Source organism: Agelaius tricolor, unplaced genomic scaffold (genome assembly GCF_023055355.1).
Source record: "Agelaius tricolor isolate 1412-34295 unplaced genomic scaffold, bAgeTri1.0.p SCAF_7, whole genome shotgun sequence".
Taxonomy (NCBI): domain Eukaryota; kingdom Metazoa; phylum Chordata; class Aves; order Passeriformes; family Icteridae; genus Agelaius; species Agelaius tricolor.
Window position 1 is genome coordinate 32154029 of NW_027269267.1, and position 20640 is coordinate 32174668.

A 20640-nucleotide genomic window follows, 5' to 3' on the forward strand; every position below is an offset into this window, starting at 1 on the left:
TTAGATTATACTGGGGACTTCAACTGGCAGCTTCCAGCATGAGGGAACTGCAACAGGCAAATTAAAATTCTTACTCTAGAGCAGCGTTGGGACTGACTCAGCTGGTTCTTGGCAGCAGTCCTCTGCAGGTCATGCCCAGCTGGCTGGAGGCATCCAGACAAGTGTGTCTATGGCTCACTGATTCCCCACTTCAGAGTCTTTCCCCCTAACCTCCCTCCTGGGAGTTCCCACAAGGTAACTTGTTAGTAACCTGTGTTACAAAAAAGCACATGGCTTTTGTGCACCATGTAAAAATAACAGAATGAGCCAGAGCTGGACTTTGACCACTTCCTACATTCTTTCAAATGGCTCTTAATGTTGCCTGAGCACTATAAATCCCTCATTGATAATAGTGGGATACAGAAATTGGTTAAGAAATGGAACCCAGCCTCAGGCTACACAGCAATTTCATCACCATGTGAGTGAGACAGCTATCAAACAACTTCAGTTGTGGAGAATGAGGGAGGGATGGATGGATGGATGGATGGATGGATGGATGGATGGATGGATGGATGGATGGTGGAAACATGCTAAAATGTACCAGTGTGAGCAGCAAGACTAGGGAAGTAATTCTTCCCTTGTACTCCACACAGGTGAGGTCACACCTTGAGTACTATGTCCAGTTTTGGGCCCCTCAATTCAAGAAAAGCAATGAGGTGCTGGAGCACGTCCAGAGAAGGGCAATGGAGCTGGTGACGGGTGTGGAGCACAAGTCCTGTGAGGAGCAACTGAGGGAGCTGGGGCTGTTTAGCCTGGAGAAAAGGGACCTCGGGGGTGACCTCGGTGCTCTCTACAGCTACCTGAAAAGAGGCTGTAGCTGGGTGGGAGTTCGCCTCTACCCTCAGGCAACCAGCGACAGGACAAAAGGACGTAGTGATAAGCTGGGCATGGGGAAATTAAGTTTGGACATTAGGAAGAATTTCTTCTGTCTCTGGTGCTTAACTGCAGATGAAGATACAAGACAATTCTAGTTTCTATATTTTTGGATCCTCCGGAGCCCGCGCGGGCAGCCCGAAGCACTGCCGTTCCAGGAGGGACGGGCGGGCGATGCCGGCCCGGCTGAGGCCGCAGGGGGCCGGGCCAGGGCCGGGGCGGGGCCGCCGTTCCCGGCGCCGGCAGAGCGGGCGGGCGCCGGAGCCGCTGGGGGCGCGGGGCCGGTGGCTGCCGCGGGGCGGTGCCCGGCGAGCCGCGGCTGCGGAGGTGAGCGATGGGCGCCGGCCGCGGAGCGGGGGGCAGCGGGAGAAGGCGCGGGGCGAGCGCCGAGCGCGGCGGGGTCGTGCAGCTGCGGCAGGAGGCGGCCCCGCGCCGGGCAGGCATGGCCGAGCCCCCATCTTGGGGAGGCCCTGCCCGCCCGGTTCGGTCGCCGGCGCTGTCACGGGCAGCGCTGCCGGCTCTGTCCGTGCGCGCTCGGCCCTCGCTGTGGCTCGTCCCGAGCCGTGCCGGGCTGCGGCGGTGCGCGGAAACAGCGTGTGTGGAAGGGACAGCGCGTAAACAGCCGCCGCCTCCGGGGGGACGCGGGAGCGAGACAGCGAACATAGGGATGATGTTTAACCTCCCCTAATTTATTACAGGCCGGGCTTCACGATTCCTTTTCCATGTTGAGAAGCCTTAAAAGGAAGCAGATTGTGTGTTTAGTTTGGTGCATATTTCAGATTTTTGCCTATTTATTGAGCTGGAATATGGTTGTGAAATATGGTAGAAATGCCTTTGCAGTACTGATGCACCATCATCCGTCTTATGTGGGTTTCGCGGAGCAGCGCTAAGAATGAACTTGAAGCTTTAGCCCAGTGGCATACATTCCCCCCATACCATGAGTAAAGTCAATATATGCTGATCAGAGCCCAGTTTGGACTGCAGAGACACTAGAGGGGATTTTGCCTGCGTGGTCCAGCACGGTGTTGACAGAAGCCCTCCCTCCGCAGGCCGGTATCATCCTTCTGCAGAAGCCTCTGCTGTTGAGCTTTCCAGGCTGGCAGTTGAGACCCAGCTGGGAGGGTCTTGCTGGGTTACTTCTTAAGCAACAGAGGCAGAGACTCATCTTTGTCTCTGCCCTCAAATTCTAGAAAACCCTGTTGTGATGAAAACAAGATTACTTTGCAGTTTCTCACTGCAGAACTACTGTTTGCTAATGCTTTTCACAAAAGCTCTTAATTAAAAGCCTATTAAGTTTTTCTTCCTGCTTCTGAAGATCTTAATTCAGTGGATGGCCTTGCTTCTAGGAACTCAGAGAATGCAGTATCTTGCCAATTTTTTCACAAGTATCTCTGACTCTCTTATGCAAATGTTAGGTGGGAGCAAATGGCGGGGGGTGCATATGTATTTTTGGCAGGAACTTGACATTCAGTGTTCTTAAATTTAGAAGTTCTGGCACTTTCAAACTTTGAGGTGGATGTGACCTCTTTTACTCACTGTTCCCTGCTGCAGTACTAAGTTGATAGCAAATCATGATTTCAGTGCTGTTTTCAAGTATCTAAGTATCTGTATCCAGGCTGTATATATTTTGCTAGATACATTTGCTTCTGATTTAATTTATTTTTAATGAGCTAATTTTAACTTAATCTGTAGTGGGTGGTAGCTTGCAGGGAGCCATGGAGAAACAAAGAACCCTGCCAAAGTGTGGCAAAAGAACCATGTGATCTTCAGAGGGTGTTGGGCTCCCTTACTGAAGACAATGATAACACCTCTGCAGAAACTTGCTTATTTTACATCTGTCTAATTTGCTGTCAGTTGAGACTGAAGGCTGTACCCCTTCTCAGGTAGCAGAATTTTCAGTCTTAAGGTCTCAGATATATTGAGGGTTGGATGTCATTAATCATCTCTCAGATCTGTTCAAGTCCAGTCTGATTGTACCGATGCTGTATTAAATAGAGGTTCTCTCTGTGACCTGACTGTTAGGAGAAATGACTGCTTTGTTTCCTGTATGTTCTGGTTCCTTAGTCTATGTATTATTTTACTAGAATTAGGAAAGAAAATGAGAAGGCCAAGGATCCCCTTTCGGTTCTTGTTTCCTTGTTAAGATTTAATTCAGGCTTTTGGGCTGTGCTCTGCTACAGCAAATTTTAATTGCCCAATTGCTTGTGTGTATGATGCACTGTTAGAATATGATACGTTTAGAACCCCCTTTGTAGATATCTCTGTTGGAAAAAATCCCATTTCTTGACTGGATATGAAGAGCATTTGCCTGGCTCGGACATAATATTTGAAACCTCTACCTGTTGTATTTGAAGAGAGATGGGAGATCAAATAATACAGGCAGCACAGCTCAGAGCTCTGTCTTACACGTTCTTTGCTTCTGCTTGCTACTTCCCTTCCTGTTTCTTGTCTGATAAACTGAATTTCCTCTCCATTGTTGGATCATCTACCTAAATCTCAAACAGACATCCTTTGCAGAAACATTGCTGAAAAATGTTGTTGACCTTGGAAGAAGAAAGCTTTAGGGTGTATCTACTTCATGCACATCTGTCAGGCAGATAGGCATAGACTCAAAAGTATTTAAATCACACCTATTTTTGCTTTATCTAATACAGCAAGTTCTTTTCTACAGATGAAGTTGATTCTTCTGGCTCTCAGATAGAAGGTGGCATTTCCCTTTTCTGCTTCACAGGCACCTCCTGCTACCGCTGCCTTCCTTCCTTTGCTTCCTGTGTTCTGTTCTCCGCAGTGCTTTGCTTGCTGTGGGAAGTGTCACCACAGGCTGGTGGCACGTGAGGCAAAACCATGTCACAATCAAGACAAAGCAGGTCGACAATGAGGAGCAAATCAATTGAAGTACAGAAAATGACAGGAACATTGTCAGTTCAGGGCATGACTGAGAGGAGGGCATGTCTTGACTGCACAGGGGAGTGGTAGGGTCATAGTCTTTGTGGTTTGTGTTGTACACGGTAAGGGAGGTATCCAGGAGATAAGGCAAACACTCCAGGCTTTCCTGGCAATTACTGCTCTCTTTTCCCTGTTCCATGAAGTTAATGACATTGCCTGAGCCAACACAGGTGGACATTGTGCTTCTGTCAGCACATCAATCCAGCCACTTTGGTCTCTCACAGAGGAAAGGCAGGTGCCAGTACTATAGAAATATATTAGCGTTTCCCGAAAACAGTATTTGAAGCTTGTAGTGAAGTATATTCACTCACCAAGAGGGCTGTTTCTGGACTTCCACTGAGTGTGAAATTCTTGAATTTATGATGATTTAACCAAATATGCAATAAATAGTGAACTGGAAAATTGAAGTACCAAGGTACATCCTAACTTAGCTAAAACCATCTTGATGATATATGAGAGAGTAACGTAGTTTTCCCCCAAATTTCCAGGCAAGTTGGGATCTTGACCTTAGGTGAGGAAGACTTTCTGTCCAGCTTGTAGAATGTGACCAAAGATTTCTCTGCAACAGAGGTTTGTAAATGTGTGTCAGTATTCACTGAAAATACTCATTATGTACAGCAGTGAGATACTGCTAAGACCTTGTATGAAACCAGCAGGATATTTTCAAAAAAGCATTGACATTCTTGAGCTGTTACATTTAGACCTGGCCCACTTGTGCCCTTCAATGTTCTTGTATATCTCACAAATGCCTGCATCTTGTTTGTGCATCTGCTGCTGTGGTGTGCTGACAGAGAAGCCTGTTGTGTGTGAGTTGCTTCTCTCTAAATACAGCTGTGTTCTTCCAGTTTGCTGCAGACAGAGCAGATTACCTCCTTGTGAAGGAGTAACCAAGTGAGGTGAAAGGGATAGCATAGGAGAAAAGGAGTGGGGATATAGAGGAGGGATGTGAAGGGAAATGAGTGTAGAGGATAAGACAGTACAGGTAGGAGGACAGATAGAGATAGGAAAAATTCATCCAGTATGTTTCTCACCAAGGTTTTGTAGCATTTTCCAGTGGAGCACTTTGGAGCTGTAATTTCTGAAAAAAATCTGGACGTATCCCAAACCTGTATCTAGCTGGGGTGTGCTTGGGGGGGATGCAACAGCAGGGGCTGGGCTTTATGGCTGGGCTTCCCTGGCAAATGCATCCTGAATCTGAGCATATGGGAAGCAAGTGGGGCTATGTCACTCTGAGTGAGAACCTGCAGACAGAGGCCTGCTACAAGGTTTGTGTGCTGCTAACTCCCATTGCTAGGTAAGATGTTTTAGAGCTGTTGGGGCCATCAGCTCTCACAGGCACGGGTATTTTAATCTTCCTTAACAAAATAATATGTGTTACCATGCATCTAAACTTTTAGAAGAATAATTATTCTTCCTACTGTATGACTAATTATAGGAAGCATGTATGTACAGATGTTGCAAATCTTTGGAAACAGCACACTTCAATTCCTTGGGACAGTTTATTGTTAAGGTACCCTTACTGCAGTGTTGCAAACCGTGCAGAATCCTGCAACTATAACCAGTTCCTGTGAATGCCTCTGCACATGCTCAGTTCCCACCTTCTATGCAAGGCCTAAGAAGCCCAGATTAAACTCTGTGCTTGAAAAACTGTTTTACCTGGCTCTACTCTGTTGTATCACTGAGTTTTCTCTAAGTTCCTTCCAGCAAAATGAAATGTTATTAGAAGGAATTTGATACCTGGATTTTCTCCTTGCCATGAGTAAAACAAGTCTCTAAGGTGGAAATTGCAGCTAGGAGTGGGCACACAGAGATTTGATGAGAATTTGTTCTTCCACTCATTCTCTTTTGTTAAATCTATTTGTATTGCAATGCAGTGCTGGGTTTACTGCTAAGGTTAGCCATTGGATCTTTCTATAATTCCTGTTTGTGTTTGGTTCAAGTCCTAACCCTTGGCAGTCTGAAGCTTGGATTCAAACTTAAGAAGAATTTTTAAATGATTGTCCTGTCTTTAAGAGTTACAATAAGACTTCAGAATGAAATGACTTTGTATCAGGTATTTTAAAAATACTTGGCCTGCTTGGAGTCTCTTCAGTTCTTTTTCCAGCTCTTTCTCTACATTTTCTCTGTGATGACCAGTGTTAAGAGAATAATTTTTCATAGTTTGCTAAGCCTCTAATTTTTCACAGTTCTCTTTCAAAAACCAACCTGGGAGTGGGGATGGTGTTTGTGTTGTGATAAATAGAGTAACTATTGATCTCTAAAAATGTCTAAAGATTTAAATTTTTTTAATTTTCCCCCTTACCCACCTACATTTTCTCTTGCAAGTAACAATTCTTTCAATCATGTAGCTACTTTTTACCTTCATTAGGCTGGAAACTACTGCCTCCCACAGCAGGGCAGGTGGAACGAAATGTGTCCCTACGCTTCAGCAACTTCAGTGCAAAGTTCAGTGGCTTGATTTAAAATGTTGGCTTGACATTTCTGAAGAGTGTTCACTGGATCTGGTCCATTGACTTTGCTTGGGAGGCTGTAAACTTGAACAGCAGTGTGGTAATATGTTCAGTCACCAGAGCTACTTGCCGAGCTCTTAGTGACATTTTTCTGTTATGTTTTTTACCAGAAAGTGCTCAGTGCTAGTACACTGTTCATTCTGAACATTCTAACAGTTTTGTAAATATCAAAACTTACTGTACATTGCATAATTTTTTTTAAAAAGGTTCTCACATGTTGTTTTGTAGAAGATGCTACACGTAAAATGTAAAATCTGGCATAAGTCTTCCTGTCCAAGTCCAGAAGTTTGTAGAGCATTTCTCAGCATTTCCATTTTTGAGAATAGACATTATCTGCACAAGAGAATTATCTCATGCTTTTTACAGCTTTTATGGGTCACTTTTTAAAGTTCAGAATTGTACGGTATCACACAGACAGTTACAGCAACAATTAATATGATACCAGAAGATGCTAATTTCAGTAGAAAAGCCTTATAAATATTTTTTATATATGTATGTTTAAAAGATGGTGTCACAGCTAGAAGCCTTTGGCCTGTGACACTTAACTCCCTGTGGGCTCACAAACTTGCTTTGTTGTCCAGTCACACATTTCTATGAACATGGATGAACACAGTCCTCAAGGTTTTGCAGTGATCATAACTTGTACTCCCAAAGTGTGGGTGGACCACCCATCATTATTCCTGAGACTGGGAGAGGTGTTTGGAACTGGTTCCCTGCCATAATGGAAAGCAATGCTGTTCCATATAAACGTGACAGTTCAGAGGCATGAATAGAGCATTTTATACTGCAAATGACCCACACTGCTGTCAAAAGAGCTGTCTTAAAAGAGCAATCTATGTAGCCACAGTTTAGCCTTATGGATTCCAATGATGCTAAATCTTCAGTTAGATGATCTACTTTTCTCTTGTTGTGTTTAGTGCACGGGAGGGGTCTAATCTGGGGATGAACTGTTCTGATGGGGATGAACTCACTGTGACTATCAGTGAGTGTAACAGCTTTATTTGTTGCAGAAATTGGAAGTTGTACAGCCTTCAAAGCAAGAGATTAAAGGAAGAGGAGGACAAAATTGTTTTTTTAATTGAGAGCTGCATCCTTCCAGAGGCCTGTGACACAACCCTACCACTCCTCAGAGTTTCTGTGTGGTGCAAGGCAAGTCTGAAAATTTTCCTTTTGCCATTGGTTAGTACAATATTTCTCAGATTTTGTGTGCCTGATGTAAGATCTGGTTTCAGTTTCATCTAACCCCTCCCATATATTACTGCATATATTATGTAAAAGGCTGCATAGTTGCAATGTTGAATCATGGGAGTCTTGAGTTGGACACCCAAGCTAGTTGGTACTTTATTCTTTCTGCTGGTTCTCCCTGGAAATCTGTGTCCGTTATCTCTCCCATTCTGAGATGGTTCCCAGCCTCCTTGCACTAGTTTAGACTACTCCCTTTGGTTATTCTCCTTATGCTACTTATCCCATCTCTTTGGTCTGCTCATTTTTGGCAATTTCCCAGCTCTTTACTGCAAAGATTCCTCTCAGCCAAAATGTTTCTGATTTTATTTCTGGCTCCAAACATCAGTCCTGGTCTTCTGACAACTTGCCAGTATTGCTCTTCAGTTACTTTTTCTGCTCCTTTGGTTTGGCCATTTTTACCTGTGTTTTTGAATTTGATATTTCTTTCTTATCCCTGAAGGCTTGTTGTAGAAATACAGGTTCTGTTGGCCAAGTTCAATATTTAGCCAAATGTTCAATGATTATTATGAGGCACTGTCTTCTGAACCTCTTGGGGTGCCTGTAAGACAGTGCATGTGCAGCTATGATACCTGTGGAAATCAAGAGTGCTCATTATTTTGGCATCTTTGGAGATTTTAGTTGTGAATTAACCTCTACTGGATCTGTGTTTACTGTGACTTTTTAAAGGATTACAATAGAAAGGAAATACTTACAGTTGGTTGTTTTTGGTTTCTTTTCATATTATGCAAAATATTTTTTCTTTAGACCTTACTCTTGGTACCAACTGAACTGTTTGAGCTGAAACTGATGATTGTTCTTTAAAAACCAGTCTGAGACAAACACTCAGCATGAAAAATTTCTGGGCACACACTTTGGAAAAATGTAAGCAAGTGAAAAGAATAGTCATTTAAGAAGTGGTGTTGAGCAGGCGTAGTTACAGGCTCAGATGCTACTGGTCCCACCTTCTGATTGCTCCTCTTGTGCTGAACAATTAGAAAGTGCTTTACAAACTGTTCATTCACTTCATGGGAGCCTGTGTATCCCAGCTGTTGTTCAGTGGCATGGCAGTATAATGTTTGACATGCAATTGCATATAAGAGGTTTTTAAAATAGTGTGGGACTAGTGATGATATTTAAGTGACTTGGCCATTAGAAAAATAGGGGAAATCTTGTGTTAAGGAGGAACTGCTTTCACTGTAAACAGACATTTTCCTTCTCTTCCCCTTTAGGTAAGAATAGTGGAAATGTTGAAGTGCACCTTTGCTTTGATGTCTAGCAAAACCCTTTCTCTTTCCAAGTAATGTACCTTTTCTCAAACAACCGTGAGGAAACATTTGTTGAGCATTAACCCAAAATGTATGGCTACTGCTATCTAAGTTGTCAGCATTACTTAGAGTGTTTCATTTCTAGTAATAGACACACTTCATCTTACAAAGTTTGTAAGACTTGAGGAAACTACATATGCTCTGATTGAATCTTTTCTACAATATGTTTCTTTTGGCAAGAACAGATTACCCAAGCATACACGTTCCTGTTAGTTTGACCTAGTGTATATTTTAGTGAAATTACCCTTTCCAAGAAGTATCAGTAAGAACTGTATTTCTGCTAGAAATACTAGTGGCTGTGGTAGCAGTGATAGAGACACAGACATCCAGCAGGAGCTATGGACTTAGAGCTTCACTTGATCTAGAGATAGATATGGAAAAAAGCCTTGTTGATTCTGTCTCAAGTTCTCAATTTGTTATAGCTGTGTCATGGTGTTTTGAAATATTCTGTTCTTAATATGTGAATGGCAGGTTAGAGTTCTGTGTTGCCAAGAGGCTTTCAAGCTGGAAGCAAGCAATCCTTTATGACCAGAAGACTGTATATTCTATAAAAAGAAAACACAGCAAAATACAGTCAGCCAAGAGGAGTTTCAGGAACAGCAGAATTTCAGGTGACACACAGCATGCTATTTTACTATTTTTAATTGAGAGCTCCACTTAGCATGCCTTTTGTAATTCCACTGTTCCTGGAGCTGCAGGCTTTGTATCTCAGCCATAACCCTAAGGGTAACCCTAACCCCAAGTGGAGCAGTAAATGCAGTCTTTTGCTGAGGCTAAGGTTCCCAGCACATGGGTGGTGCCAAGGAAAATTACGTGGAGGGAGCAATGTTGTGGCAGTCCCGTGCTCCCCTTGGTCTGATACTTTCCATCTGAGACCTGCTGCTGAGATTTATAAATTAGAGCTTGTGAACAGCTGGTATAATTTAAACTGTGAGATCTGAGGATTGGAGGAACTAAGAAGTGCTAAAAATCCATCTATTTTCTTTCCCTTTTTTGTTTGTTTGTTTGTTTGTTTATTGTTTAGCATTTTGGTTAGAGAGTCCTTGACACATTCATCTAGGAAGGGTAATGTTATGTGGTTCTGGAAGGAGGAGAGCTTCAGTTTACCTAAAATGTTGCAAGAGCTTGGAAAAAAAAAAAGAAAATAAAAGTGTTACTTCTGTAAGTAGAAGGGAAAAGTGTCACTTCTATAAGTAGAAGGAAAATGGGATTTTTTTTTTTTCAGTGACCCCTTTTTTGTCATTGCTACAGTTATGATTCCACATTGGGATTAGACAAGAATTTGGATCAGTTGAAACAGGGAAGCTGTGAAGGTGGCAAGAGATATATGCCTGAACAGAAAGGGTACTTGGAGAGCACAAGTTGAGAGGCATGGTCTGCCTGTGACAGTTTGGCAGGATTATATATGAGTTCTAGGCTCACAGACTTTAAAAGACCTTAATGTTAGTTTATGGATAATATAGGGAAAATATAATTTGTCATTTTGATGATATTGCTAGGAAGAAGATAATGGAAGACACTCTAGTATTGTGATTGAAGATCAGGAGAACATAAAGAGCTGCAAGAAGGAAGACTTGAAAAAGCAAAAAAAAAAATCACCAAAACAACCCTCTAAAATAGATTAAAAAAAGAAAAATAAGGAAGGGGAACTATGAGAGAATTTTGGTACTAGGAATTTACAGAATTAGGAGTCAGAAAGTGAAAGTACACAAAAGTTTAGAAGTTGGGAGAATTGCATTTCTCAGAAGGAAAATGAAAGGAGAAGCAGCTCTCTGCACAATAAATTTTAAAAATACTGAAATAATGCTTTATTTCAGTACTTCAAGGTACTGTGCAAATTAGAAGGTCCAGTACAGAGGCTGTGTAGAATTTTTAAATTATAAGAATTTGTTCTACTTTCAAAACCAGCACACTAAAGCATGAAAGGAAGAAAGAAAACTTAGAAGTGAAGCATGAGGTTCCCATGCTGACTACTATAGATACCTAAATCAAAGAAAACCATTAATTTTAGCTGATGCATATAAAAATAATATTTCAGTTTACATGGTTATCCAAAAATATTCTCAGCTACTTTGGTTTTAGTGACAGTGATTACTAATATGAAAACTTCTTTAAGTCTATCCTGTGGGTAGAAGGAAGTATGCAAATGTAATTAATTTCCAGAGAGGAAGAAAGATGACTAAAAAATAAAGCTATGGTTGATAGTTGACTATGTCTTCAATGAGACACTGACATCAAATTCTGGATCTCATCTTTGCTGCTTCCATCAGCTGCAAGATACATACCACTGTCTACTCTTTTGGTCTAAATGAGCAGCTTTTTGCTTCTGACACGGTGCTTTGTTAGGCTGTTTGTCAAGGTGAAACACTTTTGGCTGGAAGTTTGTCTTGAAGCTGGGAGTTTGATGCATTACTAAAATGTTGGCATGTAGTCCTTCCTGTCAGGTAGCTCTGAGTACCATGGCACATGGGATATAAAGAGTTTTTTTGTTTCCCACTGAACCAAAGTTGAGTAACATCCCACAGGAAATAAACATTCAATCCTCCTGGGGGCTGGGCAGCATGAGAGGTGGTTCTAGTCAGCCTCTGTCTCTGAAGAGCTGCTTGCTGACCTTCCCAAATGCTAAGCCTTCCCATCGTGGCAAATGGAAGTCAGTCCCCTTCCCCATCCCATCACCTGCCTCCCTGTTTGCCTTTGAACAGCTGTTGTACCCTTTTACAAGGTGGTGTAGGAAGGGTTTGGTTAACAGTGTTTAAATAAAGTGGGCAGGTGGGTAACTTAGAGAACAGCTTTATTTTTTTCTTTCTTTCTTTTTTTTTTTTTAGTTTGCTTTGTTTAGTGGAGGTACTTTCTAATAGAGTCTTGCATTTATCTGAAATTATTGCTTGCTGACAAGAGTGGAGGAATGATAGAATGGTGCAGGATGTATTTGTGCTCTCCTGTTGTGTTGGGTGTGGCTGGAAATAATCTGTGGATGGAAAACCAGGGTGTAGACCTGGTTTCTCCTAAAAGATGTATTGAACACAGCTGAAAGCAGGCACTGTGAATAAGGTAATGGGTGGATAGGTTGAAAATTAAGATAAAGCTACATGTTTCCTTCCTACATTGCATAGTTTTGTTGGGTTGTTTTACATGTTTTTGGGAATTCATTTGAATATTCTTCAATAAGATTTAGTGAAGTTTTCTGGGAGAAAAAGGAACGGCACCTCTATGTGTATATAGAATGTGCTTATATTTACCAAAATACCAGCACAGTTGATAACTCTTGTCTTTTTCTGGCAGCCCAGCTAAAGCCATTTTCCATGTTACCTTTCAGGCACATCCTGCTCTTTTCCATCTGATTTTTACACAAAGAAACTCTACCATATGCTGTTTAGACCTGTTACTCTGTGTCTGTGTGGTTGAATTGCTAAAAAAAGTCCCTTCCCAGAGACCTCCTGTGGTATTCATGCTTGCAAGTGATATTTTGGTACTGATGAGTGTGTATGACTTTGCATTTATCAGATACTGAATTCCTCTGCAACACTCAGCATTGGGTGCTAGCAGGGGTGGAAATGAAGGCAGAGTTTAGGCTCAAGACGGGTGTTCCTGGCAGTAATGATCAGTGTGGAAATCCTTGAAATGACAGACATAATGAGTAAATGTGGTAAGATGAGTAGTAGTGAAGCAGTCTCCTTTCTGAACAGGAGGGGCATTAAACTGGAGTGGGAGATCTGTGATGTCCCCATGAAGATGATTTTTACTAGAAAGCATGATGGTGGGTGATGAGATGGACATTGGAAGGCTTTGGAAATAAGATGCTGTCATTTGTTTGCACTGTCAGGCTGACTGGCCTATTGTTCCTCTGGAAAGGATTTGCTAACAACTATGTGAAAATCTTACAAATTAAGGTATAGCCCCATGTAGCAGCAGTAGTCTACCTGTTGGAGATGGACCTTCTCTCTTATAAATGCTTGAATCTGAAATCTCTTGCTGTTTGACCTGCAGGCTTTAACTGAATTTCCGTATTCAGAGCACTGGATGTTGACTTTCAGATGGAAGTGGAGACAAGTTCTCCCATAAAGAGTCACAGAAAATCTGCTGCTGTCTGCACCTTCCATTTGCTGATAACACAGCTTTTAATATCATGCTCCTAATTAACTTGATACCCTGCTTCCATTTCTTGGTGCCAGAAGAATGCCTGAAGCAAAGTGGATTTGCTGCTGTCATTGGAGAACTGATTTCAGGCAAAGTTAAAAGGAGAGAGGAGGGTGGGGGAGAAACACTGTTGCAGTTTGATAACATAATTAAATTATTATTTTTATATAATAATTATAATTGTAAGAAGGTATTTTTGTATCAAAACCAGTTGTCTTCTATATTTTTGTTGAAGTCTTAGTTTTTAATTTGTTGTTAATGTAAAAGGCAACACTCGAGATGGCATTACACTGTGTCTATTTTTAATGCTGGAATTTTATCCTCTCAGAAACAGGGTAGTTGCTTAATCATACCCTGTTGGATCTTATCTTCTTTTCCCACCCATCCTTTTTACCCATAGTTCAAATGGCTGGCTGGATATTTGTTCTTTGGATGCATCAGCATGAAATTTTGCAGATGACCACCTGTCTTAATACATGTGAAGCTGTGATCACAGTTTTCTAAACAGTGCCAGAGATGCTGAATTGTGTTTGCAGTACTGCCAAATCATTTAAATTAGTCTTGACTGAAAAAAAAGATGGCATAAATCCCACTTTACTAATGTGCTTCTGTGAGTCATTAGCAGTGGTTATCTAGATGTGATTGCAAAAGATAGTTTTTACCATCACAAATGGGCCAGGGCAGGGCAACAAGGGACCTGCTGTGGTGTAGCTTAGGTAGAGCCATTTTTATGTTTATAGACATGTAGGAGAAGAAACTTCTCATGTATTTTTGTTCCCCATAGTACTTTGTAGCTGGGATCTGGACTGCTGTGATATCTACTAATCAGACATGGCAGTAATGTCTGTTGTGTACAATGATTGCTGCTGCATAAAGGAAACATACATCCTGTGCTTTGACTTTGGGAAAGTTCTGTATTTCTGTGTGTTTTTATTTTGTTGTGCTGTAAAACTCTGGGTTTTGTTTCAGATGGTGAATTTGCTCAGATCTTTCTTTTCCCTAGAGAATTCTAAATGTAATTAAATATATTGTACTGTATGATGTGACTTTTTCTTTCTTTCTTTCAACCATAATCCCTTTTTAAGTAAAGAAAACAAATCCCACAAAACTAATTTCATATTTTTGGATTCCCACATCTATTTATGGCTACTTGCATAGTGGGGGAAAAATGCAACACGACTCACAGGAGGGTGACATAGAAAGCTAAATGTGGCTGTTGACTGCTGAGGGTTCCAGTCCTTTTAGAATATCCCAAGAAACAGTACAAGCAGAAACTTCACAAATAGCTCTTTGGGTTTTGGGGTGGTTTCGTTTATGTTTTGGTACAAGTCACCACTTGGTTTAGAATCTGCAGGCTTTGCTTTCCTTTGTTTTCATTGGTTTTTTCCAAGGAATCAGTGGTAGAAGGGGTGAGTGGCCAGAACCCAGAGAGATGCGAGATGTAATGCAGTTGTTGGTTGTTACAGTGCAATCAATAATGATGTTGCTTTGGAAAAAAGTATGTGTTCTTTCCCAGGCAGGGTGAATGTAGGCTTTGAGATGAAGAATTTTCTTAATGCTTGAGAAATTAAAATCAGTGCTTACTCATTGCTCAAGGAAAACAAAGTCTAAAAAGAGAAACAACTCATGATGGTAAATTATTTTGCTGGACAGAGTTGTTGCTACCCTTGAAATTGGTTTTTAATTTCAGAGAAATAGAATACCATTGGTCTCTTACATAGTGTGTTATTCAGGAGCTCTCCAAAAACAATGGAAAGGCCAATGAAAATATTATGTGAGTTTTTTTCTTTTTGACATATTGGCCACTTTCCTCTTTCAATTTGACCTAATGACAGATTTTAAAGATAAAATTATTTGAACAGTTGTTTGTTTTTTTTGACTATGAGCACAGAGAGATTAGTGAGACATGTGCAGATGGTTTTCTGCTTAGAAAAAGGTGTTTGTCTACATATCTGTAGGTGAGAAATATCTGCAAATACGCAAACTTACATATGCATGTCAGTTCCATATACACAGGAACTCTTAAATTTGTCTGTACAGGGTGTGTATTCAGGTAACTATGGTCAACAGAAACTTTTATAGGTAATGGAAGAATAGGATGAAAAGATGTAATATTTTTCTGAGGTTTGGGGTTTTTTTTCCCTTTAAAAAATTAATTTCAGGTTCTGTTCTGTTGCAGGAGAATAAATAGATTTTAATGTGCAAATAGAGTTCATGATGGTAAGTACACTGAGAATGAAGAATACACAAACCCATCATCTTTGCTTATGATACCTGCCAGGACTCCAGCTGAGGAAGTCTTTGTTCTTGGCACTTGGTGTCATTAAAAACCATGAAAGCCAGAGACTAAATTTGTCAGAACAGACCTTTTACATTCTGGCTATTTTCCTCTCTTTATGGTCTGACTTGTCTCTTCCTCTGACATCAGTGGGTGTTGGACCAAACCTTTATTTCTGTGGAAGTCATACAGACTGGAGATAGATCATAGAATCCTAGAAAGAAAAAACATCTGTACATTTTTGTAGCAGGAGAAATAGGACAAGCTGACATGAGGAAAGGTAGTAAGCAATATACAGAAAACAGAAATACTACTTAGCTCAAATAGTATCCAATAGTTTTAGATGGAAGAAGTAATTCCTTTTAAATGAATGATGTCATGTTCTGGTTCATCAACAAATCATGAAAGGTTTAGCTCTTACAGGTGTGAGTTCAGGTGTCTGCCTGTTGCTTCTTTGAGGAATAGAAAAGCACAGCTTTAACTGCTGTCTCCTTTCTACTTTGCAAACCTTTGGAACTGAAAAATGACTAATTAATGTAATTAAACATACTTTAAGCAAAGTTAAGAGTTTTCTAGGTAACTGTTGGAAATGAGCTGAAAGAGGATGTGCTTGTTTGCATCAGCACTAGTGTTTTTGTCAAGGCTTTTGTAAGTGCACTTATATTTGTCTGGGCTTCAGCCAAGTTGTCTGCATGCTGAGAGACATGAGCCTGCTGTTGGAAGTAGGATGGGAGTGAATGGCTGGCTCAGATTGTTTTTTCTGGGTTTTTACTGGTGTAACTAACACCAGTCTAGGTTGAACTGACTCACTGGGGCCTCTACAAGTAGGCATGTTAGAATGTCTTGTAGCAAAGAGGTGATTATATGATCTATTAGTTCATTCTGCTGTAGGGTTATGGGGATAACAGTTGTGAGCCAGAGGCAAGGTGAGGTCTAAAGCACCAACAGATTTCATTTGGGACTTGGGGATTGCAATTTGAAGGCAACAGATTTAGTCAGAGGAACCTGAGGTGTCTGCAAAGTTTAATACTTCAGTTTTCTTAGTGCTTTTAACTGTATCACTAGAATACTTAAAGTGGTTTTCTGTATTAAGCATGAAACAAGGAAGTAGTTGCTAAGAAGGGTTTCTCAAGTACTTCACATTTTAGAGGAGATGTTTTGCTGTCATTTCTGCTTATACCTATGAAGAACCCCCAGAAATGTAGATCACAGATGTGTTAGGTTTTGCTGATCTCTCCTTTGCATGTGGTTATGTCCCCACAGATTCCCTGATTTTTTTTTATTCACTGCCAGATGGATTACTTCAGCCTTACACAAAGTGAGGCATTTCAGAGTTACATTTACTTATTGATCAGTGCTTCCCAGCAGTTTTAATTCTAAAGGGGACAGGTTTGCACAAGACATCTGAGACACTCATGACTGATAACGTGCTGGCTTTCTGCTCTTCCTGTGCTCAGAGGCACAAAACTCATGCCTTGGGAAACTGACTTCTTCCTGTTTGTCACCCAGTCCTACATATTGAAAACAGCTTGAAGTGGAGCCTTGGTGTCTTTCTTGTGCTGAGTAAGTTGCACTGGCATTGGTGAAGTTACTTGCAGAACAGGAAGTTAGTTATCTGACTGGAGTCAGTGTTTTAAATAACTTCTGTTAAAGAAATTACCTGTAACCATAGGCAAAACTACTTTGTCCTTGAGCATTTTTAAAATACAAATTGAAAGGAGTTACTAGAGGGAGAAGGGGAAGTGGCTTTGCTGCTTTGCTTGTGGATGTATGGCTACAGAGGCATAGGGCAGGCATAATTGAGTAGAGAGTACTCTGTAATGTAGCAATGTACAGAAGATGCCTTTGTCTTTTCAGAGGAAAGTCTCACATTGGTACTGTTCTTTTGAGAGAAAAGTACTGTCCATCTGGAGGGAAGCAGCTTACTTTTTTTTGTCTTTTGTGCCAACATGCATCCTTCTTTTTGCTACTTGAACCTGGTTTAATATTCCTGCAGTGTTCCAGACTGTAATTGGGTGCAGCTACCTTGCCAGTGATCAAAACTCATTATTCAAGCTAGCTGTAAACATTGATGAGGTTTCAAATAACCCTGAGGTGGAAGTCATCGTAATAGTGTTCTTGCACTTGAACTTTGGTGGTTCAGGTCTTCAAAGTTCCCTCTGCTAAAAAACAAAAGAGTAGAGATTTGCAGTGATGGTTACTTAATTTTAAGAGTCAGATCTGAGACTTTAGCCTGGTCTTGCAGTGTTAGCAATTGGGAATTTGAGGAAAACATTAAATATCACAGAGTTTGTAATTCCTGATACACTATGTACATCCATAGGTGCTTTAAAATTTCTGACTTGGCCCCAGCCTTGGGACAGCAGAATAACAGAGGGTGTATCTTGTCTACCTTATGCTTCTTGCAGTATTTTCATCCTAAGGTGGTTTTTTGCCCTAATTTTCTTTGCAAAACATGCCTTTCCTTGGTTTGATTTTCAGTCTTTCCATGCAGCATTGAGCCAGATGTGGATGAGTATGTGCAGTAAGATGGGTAGGCCTGTATCTCTGTACTGTCCTCTTAAAGTATTTGCTGAACTTATCCTAAAGAGATTCAAGTTTTATTATCTTTGTAGCTTCATGTTCTAAGTGACATTTTTTTAGAAGTATATTAAAGGATTTCTCATAAATACAAGAGTTACTTCTTTTATGTTGTTTAAATACAACAGTTGCAAGAGTTACAAATTTTATGTTGCTTAGAAGAATGCCAGGAGAAAACTGTCCCTACTTTAAAAATTACACCTTTCTATAGGGATATTTTTCAAGCAGATAATTGACTCTGAGTGATTTTGTGGCAGCACTGTTTTAAGAATTTGAAGGGTGACAAAGCAGATAGACTTGAGGAAATAGAGAAAAATTACTACAAAAACTAGCTGACTAATTTTGTGTTTTCACCTGCAAAGAAAGGTAAGTGCTTGATTATGGTGCATGTGTGCATAAGTGTTGACATTACCTTTAATTAGCCCCAAGTGTATAAGTCTCATCCTTTAGCACCCATGGCAATTGTATAGTGCAAAAATATATTGTATTGTGTTTGTTCAAACAGGCCATGGGATAAAAAATACCTAGGAGATAGAAAAATTTTTTGGATGTTTAACTGGGTAATCTCTGTCTAAAATAAGACCTACCAGCCTAATTACTTACATGAAAAATTATTTTGTTGTGGTTTTTCTCTCTTTTTCTTTCTTATTAGAGTTGTTAGCTCTCAGACTTGAAAGACTGAGGAAAGAGAAAAAGGACTAACGGTGATTTCCTGAATTGTCTCATTTTTATGCTTGCAGATGATAGTAGGAGCACTCTGGGACTTGATAACAGTTTAGAGATTAGCTTGAAGACATGCTGCTCTGCACCAGCCGCTCTTAGTTGCTCTCCCAAATTGAATACTACGGATGCTATCCCCCATGTCTTGCTGGGATTAATTTTATGCTGTTTTGAAAAATTAGGGTTGGTCTGCTTTTGGTACACAAATTGAGGTATGTCGAGTGTTATGTGAGCTAAAGACAGTATTTCATTCTGCTGGTGCTGTAATTCTCCACCATGCTGCATTTAAGCCAAGTTTGTCCTGTAGTAGTTCAGCTGTTAATATCTTTAGTTTCTAGAAACTAGGCTAAGACTGGAGTACCATAGTGCTGCCTGTATTGCTATGTATCTACCTTTTAAACACCTTCCTTCAGTGGTATTTGTACTTAGAGAAAACTGATGAGTAGCAGAGGTAGTGATGAGAACTGATGAGAGCAGGTTTTGGAGGAAAAAGGATAAGCAGGCACCACATCTTCCAAGAGGTAAAAAAGCAATCCTCTTAGTTATCCTTTCCTCCTGTATTTGACATCCAGCTTCTCAAGAAGACCCTGTAGTAACTAGCTGCTCAAAATACAAAAACTAGTGTGTGGACTTAAGGAGGACAATAAAAGGTAACTGCTACAGGTGGCTTTGTTATAGATTTCAGGGTGTTGATAACGGAGTATCATAGAAATGTTGAACTTGCAGTACAATTTTTTCCTTTTTCTATGTGGCTTCTGCAGTATTAGAGGCCACACCTGCCACAGTACCTTTCCAGGCCTGAAGCCCACGCAGTAGAATGTCATGTGGAGGCTCTGCACAGCAGTTCTTCTAGAGTTACTGATATTTTTCTTCTTGTTGGCTTTTTTGTTGGTACCACACAATTCTGAAAAATAGCACTAGTGCCAATCTGCAGAGCAGCACTTGGAGAAAGCTGTGCTGACATTAAAGAGTATTTCTGTCATGAGCCAAAAGGCCAGGAGTTTCAGTGATGGGTGGTCCAAAACAGCATCCAAGCTCAGCCTGTCATGTGGGTTATATAACTGTGCTCCAGCATGCTCAGAAACCCTGGGGGACTTGCATAACTCCATATTACAGCTTCAGGAGCCAAACCTTTGAGGATTGCTTAATGCCCAGCCAGGAGTTTCTCATTGAAGCACTGCAAGCTTGCATGGTATTTCTTTCCCTTTATTCAGTATTTTTGCCTTTATTGCATTAAAGAGGCTAAGCAGACCTTAAATACTTCATGTGAAGTAGCACTGCTTTGGTGTAAGAAGTTCTTGCCTCACATGGTAAATGGTTAGTCCCCTTGAACAAGGAAGGGAGTTACTTTTGAAGCCTCTGCCTAAATAAAGCTTTATTGGTTTAGTGTCTCACTTGGTTTCCTGACAGTCAGACCCAAACTTTCAGGGAGTGGTATGTTCATCAGAAATTGTAATTGGACCTTTTTCCAGACTGAAGCCTATAGAGATCTTCATGGTGAAAAGCTCTCTACAGCTTCTATACAGCTGTGTCAGTGGAAGAGGCCTTGATGCTGTCAAGGAATGTAGTTAACTACAGCCTAAATTGAAATAGTTAACTTCTGCCTAAATTCAAAACAAGAGACAGACCTGAAAAAGTCTGGGTCTTTTTCCACAGAGAATTACCAAACATTGTTTTTGTTGCCAAATAATGCTTCTGTGAAGCTTTCCTGATGATCTCTTCCCAGGTCCTTTTGTCTCCTCTCTCTCCTTTACTGTCACAGCTTCCCCAAGCATCTCTCTCTATTTTGAGCAGCCTGTCAATCAGTCAGGTCACTCTTGCCTGGGGAAATGTGTGCCCATCTCTGCCTGAGTTCCTCCTGTCCTGAATCCACCTCTTTGCATCTTTCTCCATCAGAGTTAACTGTGCTGTTTTTCCTGCCCTGCCACACTTTTCCCTAGGATGACTTGCTGTGCACTATTGCCATCACCTCTCCATTTCCTGCTCTCTAAACCAGTTTGGCTGATTA

At 40.9% G+C, this 20640-nt stretch overlaps 1 protein-coding gene across 6 annotated transcripts in view; it reads left to right on the forward strand.

Moving 5' to 3' along the window:
* Nucleotides 1-1116: 1116 nt before the first annotated feature.
* Nucleotides 1117-20640, forward strand: part of INPP4A (inositol polyphosphate-4-phosphatase type I A) — a 111382-nt gene continuing 91858 nt past the window's right edge. For 2 of the 6 annotated variants that reach the window (XM_071430849.1, XM_071430854.1), the window contains exons 1-2: nucleotides 1117-1239; nucleotides 7379-7547. The gene's annotated coding sequence lies outside the window, so the exon portion shown is untranslated. The remainder of the gene's footprint in view (nucleotides 1240-7378; nucleotides 7548-20640) is intronic. The other 4 variants (XM_071430848.1, XM_071430852.1, XM_071430850.1 and 1 more) reach the window with 2 other exon arrangements.